Below are 14,121 nucleotides of genomic sequence, written 5' to 3'. Positions count from 1 at the left end.
TTTTGCTAAAAAAAAAATCTGTTTTCGCAAGCTCTGCTGACTCTGATTTCTGCCCACAGCGTGTAACAGGATCCTCTTAAATTCTGATTTTTTCAATGGAAAAACTTTTACAACTCCCAAACATATTCTGTTACAGTAGTTTATTTTTTAAAAAAACTTTTCTCCCATTTTAATTGGGGTGGTTCAATTCCATACAAACAAGCAAACTCCCAAAATAAGAAAAGCAAGGACGAGGAGAAATATTAATAACCGTGATGCAATATAAACTATGAGTTTTAGTAATTCATTAAAATATTTTTATGTGTTTCCTCTAAAATACGTTAAATGGGCACAGGTGGTATTTATTTGGTCTTAGGTTGGTTGGATAAGGGTTAGCATTCTGAAATTCAGACAAACAAACAACAACTTCATACACAGGATCAAACATGTTGATTCCTACCTTCCCTCCCCCACCTCCCTCACTTTTCGCATCTGAAAATGGTTAGTACGAAAAGAATAACTTGCTGGTGAGCCTTTCCAAGCACCAAAAGACAGGACCCATATATTATATTTGGTTAACGCTCATGGACAGAAGTTTTCGTATTTTTTTTCTTAAATCGAGTGAAGTGATGTTCTGTTCTAAAGCGTCATTCCCCAAATTTTTGTAAAAGGTTCCATTTCTGATCACTCCGATTCCCAGAAAAAGCAGCTCAGCACAGCTCATGGAAGTGATGGCCCATCACCTGCACAAACAAATGTTGCATCATTTACCTCCGAAAACCAAACCTTGAAGAGTCAAAAGATGAGATTCTTGAGTACCTGGAGACAAGCTTTTCTTTCCTTAGGATGGACACTTACAAAGATACCCAAGCCTGGAGCTAAACAGGAACATGTCTGTGCCCTTCACAACACACCAGCCTCAACTCGGGTCCAAGAGGGAAACGACAATCCAGGAACTGATCTTCTCAAGTCCCAGCCACCAGATCTGCCCGAGGCCACAGGAAACAGGAGTGTGTGTGCCCCAGTCCGCACGGTGGGCTAGGGAGGGTGGTATTTGCTATTATAACCCACCAAAACACTTTCCAGAGGGGGGAGGGAGGAGAAATTAAACTCCTTTTTTTCTCATGTAAATTGAGGACCCATTCACCCCAATTGGTATGCCACCAATGCCATTTCTAAGATTTCAGTCTTCGATATGTTTATTAATAAATAAATCACCCGGCGATTTTCTTTCCAGCACAGTACACCTGTTTTCCATACCTCCTAGGAATCTGCATGCTTGTTGATTCGAGTGAATTAAAAATGGCACCAAGAAAAGGAGCAAGGGCTATTTAACAACGCATTTCCCTGTGTCTCCAATCTGCGCTGTCTCGCACAGAACCTCGTTTCTTGTCACTCTGCTGTTAAGAACAGCAGGCCACAGCCATTCAGGCTGCCCCATCAACTGTGAGTTTTAATTTGAGCCACTTTCACATTTAAAAAAAAAAAAAAAAACAGAAAAAAAAAAAAAAACCAAAAAACCTTACTTTTTCCGCCAACCCATCTTTACCCCGTGTTGCACCACCTAAAGCTTTCAGGCCATGCTCTACTCCGGATCAAGCCAAGCATATCAAGGGTTCCTGCAACACTCACAGGCTAATGAACAATGCACAAAAACAAAAGGAACAGCAAGACTCCTATTATCTGATCTTCCGTAAAACACAAAAACGGCCTTCTCTGGTACAGAGGAAGTGCCAGGAAGCCTGCAGGTGTGAGCCAGTTAAAAGAAAAGGCTTGGGCTAAATAGATTCTTTGACTGTCAGGGATTAGAGTCATGGCACTAGTGGTAACACACATCTTTTCCTTTAATTTACAAAATTTTCTCACGCGTCTGCAAGAGTTCACCCCATCAGGGGCTTTCTGAGGCCATTGAAATGTCTTAAGTTTTAATTAAGTTGGAGTTGTCAGAAGAAAGCTTTTTTGGCACAGAGTCAGGGTCATTAATTACTGCTATCTTTGTTTCTTTCTGTAAAGAGAGCTCTGCTGACTTGTTGGGTTCCTTACCCAGCCTACATTTTCCACCCTGCAGTTCCTATTCACTTCCAAGTGGGACTTGATTAAGCAGTTTACCAATTACTTCCATCAGTGTTAGGTACAAAGCATTTACACAATCTTAAATCTTAAATCTTAAAAAAAAAAAAAAAAAAAAAAAAAAAGCATTTCTCATTAGTGGTTTAGGGAACAGTATTAATAACAAATTCATCTAGCTGCTGGATTCTTGCATGGATTTTTGCATTTAAATATAAACATCCTCACATTTTTCACATCATTATCTATTCAAGCCACCTATTCATATTCTCACAGCCTGTGACTCTGCCTTTTAGGCAATGCTAATCAATTTTAAAATTATTTACTTTACCCTATAACACAGAACTCTAGCTGGAAATAGCCAATTTTGCCTGCTATCTTTTCAATCAGGCCAATATTTTTATTGTTTCTAGATAAAATCGGCTGCCACTATCACTAATAATATTTTGTAGATGTAAAAGGGCAAAAGTTTTAGATAGTTTGTTAGTATGCTTCATATACCTCTAAAATAAATTTTTAGCTATTTGGACCAAGTACCTAGACCAGTACAAATCCTTTAGAATTGACTGTCTTGTAAAAAATTTTCAAAGTTCTAAAATATTACACAGACCTGAATATGTGTCATATATATCTAATTATGTATGTAAAAGTCAGGAAAATCATATTTCTTTTTTAAAACTCATGAATTTAAATTCTGATATTTATGGGAAAGTATATTATTTTGAAATAATTTGACATTATCTCCCTTACAGTATATATTTTGCATGTGTCCCTTAGAAATATTATACATAATTTCTTATTCTTCCATTTCACAGAAAAAAATAGCAAAAGCAGAACAGTTTATTTAATATTCAGAAGTGAGAATGAAGCTGAATAACTCATTCTCTCAAAAATCAGGAAACATAAAATAGAGTAAACGTGAATCAAGACAGATGTATTTCTGTCAGCCAATATGGCTAGAATTAGTCTTTGAACTTAATAACATCTATTTTTAAATCTGAATGAAATGGATGGAAAAAGATTTACAAACCTGGGCAAATTCAATTACCAGAATCACCCATTTCTTCCTGATGAACATATGATACCACTTCAAAATATTTTTTTCCAGTAATCTCATCGTCACCTGCCATGATTAACAATAACAAACGGCGTTACCACCAAATATGTGCCATTTCAGACCCAGGGCCCTGAATGCCATAATAGCACTCATCACTATAATGATAATGACTCATTATTATCTGATGATTCTCAGATGAGAAACTTCTGAGCCCAGAATTTGGACTAGACTCTAGGGTAGGAAAAGCCAAAACAACCAGTGCTTTCATTCATTCGGGTCCAAAAATGGGTCGCTTTGGAAGGGATAGGAAAATTCCTGATTTGACTGAATAGCTGATGTGCTGTCATATCTCCCAGATAAAACTGTATTTTTTTTTTTTGCCATTATACTCTTTTACTTATTAAGCCTGAAATGATGTGCCTGAAAAAGAGGGGTATAATTTTCCTCTAGTCCTCAATAAAAGTTCTAAATGTCATTTCTAATCCATAGCAAAAGATATAAATTTAAAGCATAGATGAAAATAAATTAGATAATCAAACTAGCTACTTAGTTCATTTAAAAAAATCCAAGTTTTCTAAAAAGTAGCGTAGTAATAGTCCTACACAGATTATTTCAAAGCCACATATTAAAGTGAGACTCATCTTCCAGGGTTAAACAGGTACAGAATATGAAGGCTCCATTCTCCCACCCTTTGTTTACGTATCTTTTGTATCACCCCAGAGGAGACCAAGAGTTAGAAGACTATGTTTTTCACCTCCAAACCACTTGTAAAAGTGCTAGAATTAAGTAAGCACTTAAGAATTGAGTCAGTGTAAACAAAACTATGTATGACATATAAATCATTAAACTCAGAACTCAACCAACTTGCTGAATATGATTATAGAAAAAGTATATAATTTACAGATTTAGATAATAATTCTGTGACATTTAACATCATCTAATAACTCTATGAACCAATTTAGCCCACTTCTAGTTTGTCTGAATATATCTGACTATAGTATGGATAGCGTATTTCTTTTTTTTTTTTTTGCAGTACGCGGGCCTCTCAGTGCTGTGGCCTCTCCCGTTGCGGAGCACAGGCTCCGGACGCGCAAGCTCAGAGGCCATGGCTCACGGGCCCAGCCGCTCCGCGGCATGTGGGATCCTCCCGGACCGGGGCACAAACCCACGTCCCCTGCATCGGCAGGCGGACTCTCAACCTCTGCGCCACCAGGGAAGCCCCGATAGCGTATTTCTAAATATGGATCTTTCCTATATTAAACTTCTTCTGGATCGTCTGAGTAAATGTGAAATGGTTATGTGGAGTTTGGAAAGTTAGTGAGATCCACTTATTAACCGTTTTTAATTCCACAAACATTCGGTGTGCGCACCACGGCAAACGTCGCACGAGGTACTGGAGATCCAAAGGAGGCCCAGTATTCCCTCAGTGAACTCGTGGCCTCGGAGAAACAAAATGAACCCACAAAATCTGCTGCGGTAAGGTCACTCCCTGGGGAGAAACAGGAGATCCCACAGGAGTAGATGAAAGGCCCCTCTGGCAGGTCCACCCACAGCTGGCCTTGTGGACAGCAGGTGGCAGGGCAGCCAAAACGGATAGAACGGCATGTACCATGCCTACAGGTGACAGAAAGTGTGGCATATCTGATGCACTAGGAAGTGTCCTGAGAGGCACATTTGGCCAGAATGTGAAGTCCCTTTGCATGGCAGGCTGAGACTGGACTCAGAACTGAGTGACTTGGGGAGTCACTGAAAGATGTTAAGTGGGAATGAGACGGGTTTAGCCTTCATGTTTCATAAAGACCACTGCGGCCACAGCAGACTGGACGAGCAGTCTGGCTGTATGGCCCTTAAAACAAAGGCCAGCAGCAAGTTTTGGCCTAGCTCATCACTGCTCCTTCTCTTGGCTCCTGGCCTTTGCTCTAATTCTCTTGATACTTCTCAGCCCCCCTTAGCCATTATGTGTTTGTGTCTTCCAGAGTTTAGTATCATATTCAGGCGACTCCCAATTGCTATCTCTGACCCAGGTCTCTCCTCTGGGATCTAAATTCATTTCCTACAAACGCCATGTTGGCATAACCCCTTGGACGTCTCAGGGCAACCAAAACTCAAAAACTACAACACTGAACTGATTCTCCCTTTTTACGTGTCCCCTACTCTTTCCCACACTAACTTCTATTGAGTCCTTTTTTATACACTAGGCACTATTCTAAATGCCTTCTGAACATTCTTTGATTCAATCCCCACAATATGGCCTACAGAGTAGGTACTAATCTTATCCTCCATTGTAGGGATGCAGAAATCAAGGCATGCAGAAATTAAGCAGTTTGCCCAAAGTCACAGTGTCGATGAGAAAGGCAGTAGTCTGAACCCCTGCAGTCTTTACCATGACACCATATTCCCTCCACCAAGCGTTTCCATTAGTGGCACCTCACATTAATTCAGGGGTTCATTCCAGAAATCTGGAAGTCACCTTTGATGCTTCTTCTTCTTCCTTACCACCTACCTCTAAATTATCACTCCTTCTTAAACATACCTCTTATTTCTCCATCTGTCAACTTTCCTACCTGTTACCACCTCTCAGGCCATCAACTCTTATTCCTTCTATTCAGTTCAGACAATAACCACAAGTGCCTTGAAAAAGCAATCTGATTCTGATTCATTCATTCAACAATTTATAAAACATTTGTTATATGCCGTGTACTATTCTAGGTACTGGAATTGCAGCCGTGCATAAAACAAAGTCCCTGCCCTCACAGAGCCTGAAGTCAAGAAGCAAAGAAGAAATTTAAAAAAATAAATACATAAATTCAGGTATTGATAGGGGCTGTGAAAGAAAATGAAACAGGAAAAAGTAGGCAGAGAAGGTAGGGGTGGTGGAAGAAAACGCTATTTGAGAAGCTAATCTGATAAATTCACGCTCCGAGTTAATACCCTTCAATAGCTTTCCTTCTCTCTTAGGATAAAACCTAAAATCATTAACATGATTTTAATGTTAAGGTGACCATATGGCCAGGCCTTTCCAGATCACCTCCAGTTTAACACCAATTGCTCCTTCATTTTAAAAATATTTCAGCTTTGAAGCTGAAATATGGTCCTCATACCTAAGGGCCATGCATGATTTGGCTTCAACCAAATCATGTAGCTCTGCTTCCTTCATCTTCCGCACTTGCTCGCTTTACTACAACTATCCTGATTGCAGATCTTCCAAGTAAGGTTCATTCCAAGGGTAGAGCTTCCAGAATTCCCTCAGCCTTGAATGCTTTCCTTCTCCACTTTGTCTTATTCCCATTCATCCTCTAAGTCACCGTTTTTCAGCTTAAGAGTCTTTTCTTTTTCTTAAGAAACCTGCCCTTATTTCTTCACCTGTTGTAGTCTGTATTTTTTCTTTGAAACATTTATCCCATTGACAATTCAGTATTAATGTCATTGGTTGATAGGCGTCTGTTTTCTCCGCTGGACCAAAGCTTCACGACGGCATGGAATGACTCATATTTATTGTTTGATCTCCAGTACCTGAATAATGCCGAGCACATAGCAATATGCTAAATAATATGGTCAGACAGAGTAATAGGGAGACAGAACTAGTGGCAGGCAAGAGAGGGGTACCCGACAGACCGAAGAGTTAATCAGGACAAAATATTTCATAGTACTTCTTGACCGGATGAATATAGTGAAGAGCAGTAGAAAGAAGGTTAAATATAGCTCCCTGCTCTCTTTCTAGCTAGGGCAAGTGAATGGAGGATGCTGCCATGGACAGAGATGAGAGATGCAATATCATGACCAGGATGGAGAAAAGCATGTGCTATATTTTAGACATCCTACATTTGAGACACCTGTGGGATGTCTAGATAGAGATGATTATTTACAGCAAAATGTATTTGTTTTATAATAGTGATATTTTTCATACAACCTGTGTCAACTCAGGTCCAAGAAAGCTTTAACAAGACTTGTGGAAAAGCTAGAAATTTCCATTTTGTCTGGCAGAAGTGTGATTAAAAAAAAAAAAAAAAAAAAAAGGCATAATCTTTATTTTGCCTATCCAGCCTCAATTTTGAGGAAGCAAGCACCAGGTCACAGTGCTGAGATGGCAGCAGGAGGCTGAAATCCCCACCCACAGGTTTCTGACCACAGTTATTGTTTCGTTTTGTTTTTTGCGGTACGCGGGCCTCTCACTGTTGTGGCCTCTCCCGTTGTGGAGCACAGGCTCCGGACGCGCAGGCTCAGCGGCCATGGCTCACGGGCCCAGCCGCTCCGCGGCATGTGGCATCTTCCCGGACCGGGGCACGAACCCGTGTCCCCTGCATCGGCAAGCGGATTCTCAACCACTGCGCCACCAGGAAAGCTCCTGACCACAGTTTTGGTTCCAAAAATGTGTATACTGTTAAGAAGTAGTTTAAAAAAAAAAGAAAAAAAAAACAAACAAACAATCATAGAATACCTAGTAAGATGATAGGAGAAAATGTGATCAATGTAAACTATTAAACTTTTTTGCTTTATTTGGTGTTATTTAAATAATAATTTTTAAGCTTTTTGGCTCCATGCACTGATGTATATGATAATTTGCAAAGAGAATGACATCAAGAGACCCGTGGACTCCAAAAGTAGAGTCAAGTCAAGGTGATTCAATGGAAAGCTTCTCATATAGAGAAAAGTACACAAGGCATACGAGGTGATGTCACAAATATAACAACAGGTTCATTCTTCACGTTCAAAAGTAAGGATTTTTAGAGAGATCATTCTCATTATCCACCACCCTGGGTTTCCTTGCAATACTTGCCATTGCTGGCCATCTTTTCTTTCTTGATAGCCCTTCTTTTGACTTCAGTGGAAAGCTCTCTAAGCTCTTATCTTTCTGGTTGCTTCTGTTTTGTCTTTTTTGCTATCTCTTCTTCTTTGTCTTAATACAACATAGATTTTTTACTGTGCTCTCTCTGTCTTTCAACAGCAAATCCCTCCTATATTATTTCATTTTCTCTCATAGATTAATTTATCTCCTTGATACAGATCACTCACATATCAAGATACCTAACAGTGACCTTTCTCCCTAAGCTCACATCACGCCTCTAACAACCCAGTGTCACATCAGACGCCTTCCTCTCCCCTGCCTTGGGCATCTAGTAAGTTGTTAAGTATCGACCTGTTGGAATACAGTCTTCATCCTTAACTCTCTGCTCCCACTGTCCCTACCAAAGCTCTTTACTTCATGGAACTACTGTCATCATCCCCTAAATAGCTTGCTTGACGATACTCACAAGGTGAGCACTTCGCATCATGGCCTGCATTATTACTCTTTACTACCATTAATATTATTCTTATATCATAGTATGCCAATCCTGTAATCAAAATCCATCAATGGCACCCTACCCTAGTGTTTATTGAATTCCCAAATCCTTAACATATCATTCAAAACTTCACATTCCTTTCTTGATTATTCCATTCCTTGCCCTTACATGCAAGAAAAACCAAACTGCCCACCTTTTGTGTTAAATACCTCCAAGTTACCCCCTTATCTATTTGCCTTTGTTCATAGTCTCCCCACTTCCTATCCTTTCCACTTTCCTGTGCTTACATATCCAAATTCTACCCATTATTTAAAGCCCAATCCAAATGTCTCAACGATACAGCCACTATGGAGTACGGTATGAAGGTTCCTTAAAAAACTAAAAATAGAGCTACCATATGATCCAGCAATCTCACTCCTGGGCATATATCTGGAGATAACCATAATTTGAAAAGATACATGCATCCCAATGCTCATAGCAACACTATTTACAATAGCAAGACATGGAAGCAACCTAAGTGTCCATCGACAGATGAATGGATAAAGAAGATGTGGTATGTGTGTATATATATATATACACACAATGAGATATTACTCAGCCACTAAAAAAAAGAAATGATGCTATCTGCAGCAACATGGATGGACCCAGAGATTATCATACTAAGTGAAGTAAGTCAGACAAATATCATATGATATGCCTTATATGCAGAATCTAAAAAGAGGATATAGGTGAACTTATTTACAAACCAGAAATAGACTCACAGACATAGAAAACTAACTTATGGTTACCAAAGGGGAGGGGAGAATGATAAATTAGGAGTTTGGGATTAAAATATACACACTACTATATGTAAAATAGATAACCAACAAGGATGTACTTGTATAGCACAGAGAACTATACTCAATATCTTGTAATAACCTTTATAGGTTATTGGAAGAGAATGTAAAAAAATAATATATACATGTATATATATATATGTATAACTGAATCACTTTACTGTACACCTGAAACTAACACAACATTGTAAATCAACTATATTTCAGTAAAAATTAAATAAACAAAAACACAAACAAATGTCATCTCAATAAAAAAGACTTTCTCAACCACTACAACCAGAAATATCCTTGTCTCCCTTTAAACCAAAAAGTATTTTATCTGAATCCATCTTATGGTGTTTAACATATTTTCTCTTTCATTGCACTTACTTACACACATGCCTTATTTACTCCCACTATGTGTCCACTACAGGCTGTCCAATCCATCTCTACAAAATGGATTCAATAACGAACCACGTGCGTCCATTTAGAAAAGGAGTTCTCTTTTAATAGCAATATTGTATTTTGGAAGAACAAAGTTTTACAGAAAGTGCAAAGTTCAATTTTTGCTCTACCTCTTAATAGCTATTTGTCTTTTAGAAGTTAATCCCTTGAAAGCTCAATTTCTTTTGTAAAGTACGTCTAATGCTATCTGTCTCACATGTATTTATTTATTTATTTTTGGCTGAGTTGGGTCCTGTTGCTGTGCGCAGGCTTTCTCTAGTTAGGGCGAGCGGGGTCTACTCTTCGTTGCGGTGCACGGGCTTCTCACTGCAGTGGCTTCTCTTGTTGCGGAGCATGGGCTCTAGGTGTGTGCGCTTCAGTAGCTGTGGCACGTGGACTTAGCTGCTCCATGGCATGTGGGATCGTCCAGGACCAGGGCTCGAACCTATGTCCCCTACATTGGCAGGCGGGTTCTTAACCACTGCGCCACCAGGGAAACCCTGTCTCACATATTTTTAATAAGATTGTCAGACATTAACACACAGACCGCTGTGTGCAGGTATCTGATAGATGCTGTCTCTCTTTCTCTCCCCATTCTATTTGCAGTAGGTCTCTAAGAAGGCTTATGTACCCACGAATGCTGATTTTACTGAGCAACATTCAAAGACACGCTGGGAGAACAAGAGCACGAGAGATCTGGGAATGAAGAAGTCCTGCCGGCCAGGAGAACCCAAGCCGTGTTTCCTAGTCATTAGGGCAAAACTGAAGAAAACACAAAAGTTTACCTAAAGAATTTGTCCCAACCCAGAAATATCAACATAATGTTAATATAAGAGTTAAGAAAATGGAAGGAATTGGAACTAAGTTACACTGACTAAATATAAGGGGATGTAATAAGATGCTTTTATGTCACCACATTTAATCTCCATTTCACTGATAAGGAAACTGAGCTCCTGTGAAATGAAGACACCTCTGTCACCTATCTGGTAATAAAACTGGGATGCAAGCTTAGGACATGCTGATTCCTATGCCCGTGTCCTATTTATTGCGTCATGTTGAGACAGATAGACAGACAGACACACACACACACAAACACACCCCTTTATGAGAGAGACAGAGACAGAGAATGAAACAAGGGAACTCTGATTCTCTGAAGAGTCTGTCTTTCTGCTGGGTTTTGACTGGGAGTAACTGAATATTAGAAAGGGAAAGAAAACTATATTAATAAAACAGCTAGCATGGGCCCCAAACTATGCTGGACCTACAGAACACTGCAGACTCATTCTTGAGAAAGGAAAAGTTCCATTTTCTTGAGATAATAAATTATTCCTTTCACTAGTAATTGAAAAGCAGTAAAAACACCTTTTTTGTACATTCTAAAAGAACTTCTAAAGAACTATTGTAAAATGTTTCAATAAATCAATATTTAAATAAATTGCTCTCAAAATATTCCCCTGAGCATTATTCTACTGGCTAGCCTCCATTCTGTACCAAAAAGAGAAAAGGGGAAAATAACTAGAAAATTTGCTATTCTGATATTAAATCCATAGATCCTTGTAAGGCCTACAAATCCCATGAGATATTCATTTTTGATCATCAATAATACAGGATTCAATATTGTCCACAGCCCCTGGCCACAGAAATAATAGTGTTTTTACATTTCAAGCAATAACTAAAATTGGATATTTCCTCAAAGAAAGGTTATTCATATACTTACGTTACATGTGCTTATATGTTATGCTATACATCACTTTAAATATCCAAGTTGCAGTAACTTTTGAATAATTTGTTAAGTCATAAGATGGCCACACAAAAGGTTGATTTGATTAAGCTCTCAGCAACCTCCCACCACCAAATCACATTAAAATTAGGAGAAAAGAAACACAAAAATATTTGCTAGAACCAGAATTAAGACATTAAGATGCTTCTTAATAAAAATCCCAATTACTTGAATAAAACTTTTGACATCAACTGGCCTACATGACCAATTTTCAACCTGTCCTTTTTAACACTTGTTCCACAAGATTTCTAGAAAATATGGCAGTACTATTATCACATAATTAATCATTTTTCAAAGTTCCACCCTATTTGTGTCTAATACTTTTAACACTCTTTATGTTCTAGCCATTTCTTCTATCACTGAGGGATATAAGACACATTAGAAAGCTTTCTCTGATTTCTCTCAGCTCTTTAACTGTGGTCATGCCATATATGTGTTATGATATAGATGAAAGCATGGATTTTTGAAGTGGAATAGATTAGTTTGGATGCTGCTTTAATTAATAGCAATATGATCTTAAGTAAATTATTTAACCACTAAGCCTCAGTTTTCTCTTCTTTTTTTTTTTTTTTTTTATGGTACGCGGGCCTCTCTCCCGTTGCGGAGCACAGGCTCCGGACGCGCAGGCTCAGCGGCCATGGCTCACGGGCCCAGCCGATCCGCGGCATGTGGGATCCTCCCGGACCGGGGCACGAACCCGTGTCCCCTGAATCGGCAGGCGGACTCCCAACCACTGCACCACCAGGGAAGCCCATCTCTACTTTTTATTTAGAGCTATAATAACTGTTGCATGGGCTGATTTTGAACATTAAATAAAATAACAGGTGTGCGGTACCTAATAGTACTGTGCCTGGCAATGCAGCCGATAGGGAATAATCTATTCTGTTGCCTTTTTTGTGGCAGTCTATATTCTGGCATTTTAATTCCTTTTATCCCCATGGATATTCAGTAATGATATAGGAACAATGATATTATGCTACATATCAGACTGTCATCCCATGTTTTGGTCCCAGGTCACTCAGAGGTGATTTCTGCTGGGATTATGGTTGTTTATTAGAGAAGATAAGTTCATTTCCTTCAAGATATAGCAACCTATACTTATAAAATATTAATATTTGAGTAAAACTACCTTTAAATATTTATTACCCAAATTACAAAAAAAAGGGGCATACACTAAACTATGCTCTGAAATTAATTTTTTTAAAGAATTTTGGCACTTCTACAATTTTATATACTCAAAAAGTCTTCATACAGACAAATGTGTGGTTTAGTTAACATAAAGATTTTTTAAATTGCAGTTTCTGGGAAAACTTTGTACAAGGATTTATTATTGTATTTAAGTAGTGTCTTAAGGTATAATTTTTTTTTATGGTCTATTAAGCATAACTATCAAGTACCTTAAACACAACTAAATGAGGTGGAATTACTGTTAACTTGTATTTTAGGTTACCAAGTGCCCAGGCAATTCCAACCAACTGTATCCGGAATGGTATTTTATGACAGCTCGTGACTTTCTATGTTGAGCTTCCTTGACTTAAATTTTTTATGAGATTGAAAACTGGCCTCTGAGATGGTGACTAAAAGTTGGGTCATTAGTCTTCACCTTTTAAGAAATAATGTCTCAGCAGGCTGTATTTGAACCACTTGAGCTCAAGGAGGTGTTAACAGAGTTCTTAATTAACCTAGGTCTGGAACCTATTGTGAAGAATTCCAGAAAGCTGGAACAATAGTGAGGTACTGCTTAACCACAGCAGGGAGGAAATGACTTTTGCTCCAATAATATAGTCAAAAAATTTCATAATATGGATATTAGGTTAAAAAAAGAATGGCAGCCGGAAACTAATGGTCAGAAATAGAGGCAAACTTACACTGCCTCCGAAAGGACCGGCTGGAGTGGGAATGGACAGAGCTGGACATTTAGAGTATCGGTCTTTTTGGAACAATCTCCATCTCTACACATGAATATGAATGGGCAGTAAAAGAAACAGCAAAATGGCATCTCTTCTATATTCAAGCCTTTGATCAGCTCAAGGCTTTGCTTAAATCATCCAAGATTTCAAAAATCCACAAGGATAGAGATTTCATGGCTTTCCTTGGTAAGCTTGTTCTAATGCTTAATTATCCACTTACAGCTAAGAAGATCTCAAGGTGAAAATAATCTCTACTTAATTTCACAGTAAACCCAGTTGGTCTATAGAACTAGAGAACTGGCTAGCATAAACAAATAAAAAAACAAACAAAAAAATGTCTCCACTTCTTGGACTGAAGTTACTAAATACTCCTTAGTCATCCCCTTTCCAGATTAGTATCAGTGATATGGACAGTTTCCTTTGAGAAACTGTGTAAAGCGTTTTAACGAGCTGTGTCCCTTTTACATTTCTCTATATAGCTTTTTAAAAAATATGTAATCCTAAACTCTCTATATAAGATCTGACCAATACAATGAGAGAACCCCTATTGCAATCTCAATGTCCCAATACTCCCTTCATTTTGTTAATGTTGTTGAGATCAACCGTATAATTAAAGAAATAAATGATGACGATTACAAACAGATGACTATAAAGTTTAGGTGCTACAGTAAAACATGTAAAAATGAATGTGACCCATATGCTAAGATGGATCTTTAAATGATAAATCATCCTTATTAACACTTTCAAACCAGAGAGTTTATAACATGCATGATTGCTACTCTTATCA

At 38.4% G+C, this 14,121-nt stretch overlaps 1 protein-coding gene across 1 annotated transcript in view; it reads right to left on the bottom strand.

The window, feature by feature from the left end:
• Positions 1-14,121, bottom strand: part of ZFHX4 (zinc finger homeobox 4) — a 179,612-nt gene that overhangs the window by 86,118 nt on the left and 79,373 nt on the right.

The sequence above is a fragment of the Kogia breviceps genome, chromosome 17 (assembly GCF_026419965.1).
Source record: "Kogia breviceps isolate mKogBre1 chromosome 17, mKogBre1 haplotype 1, whole genome shotgun sequence".
NCBI lineage: Eukaryota > Metazoa > Chordata > Mammalia > Artiodactyla > Physeteridae > Kogia > Kogia breviceps.
Note: the sequence above shows the minus strand (reverse complement) of the source record. Positions and strands in the feature narration are given on the sequence as shown.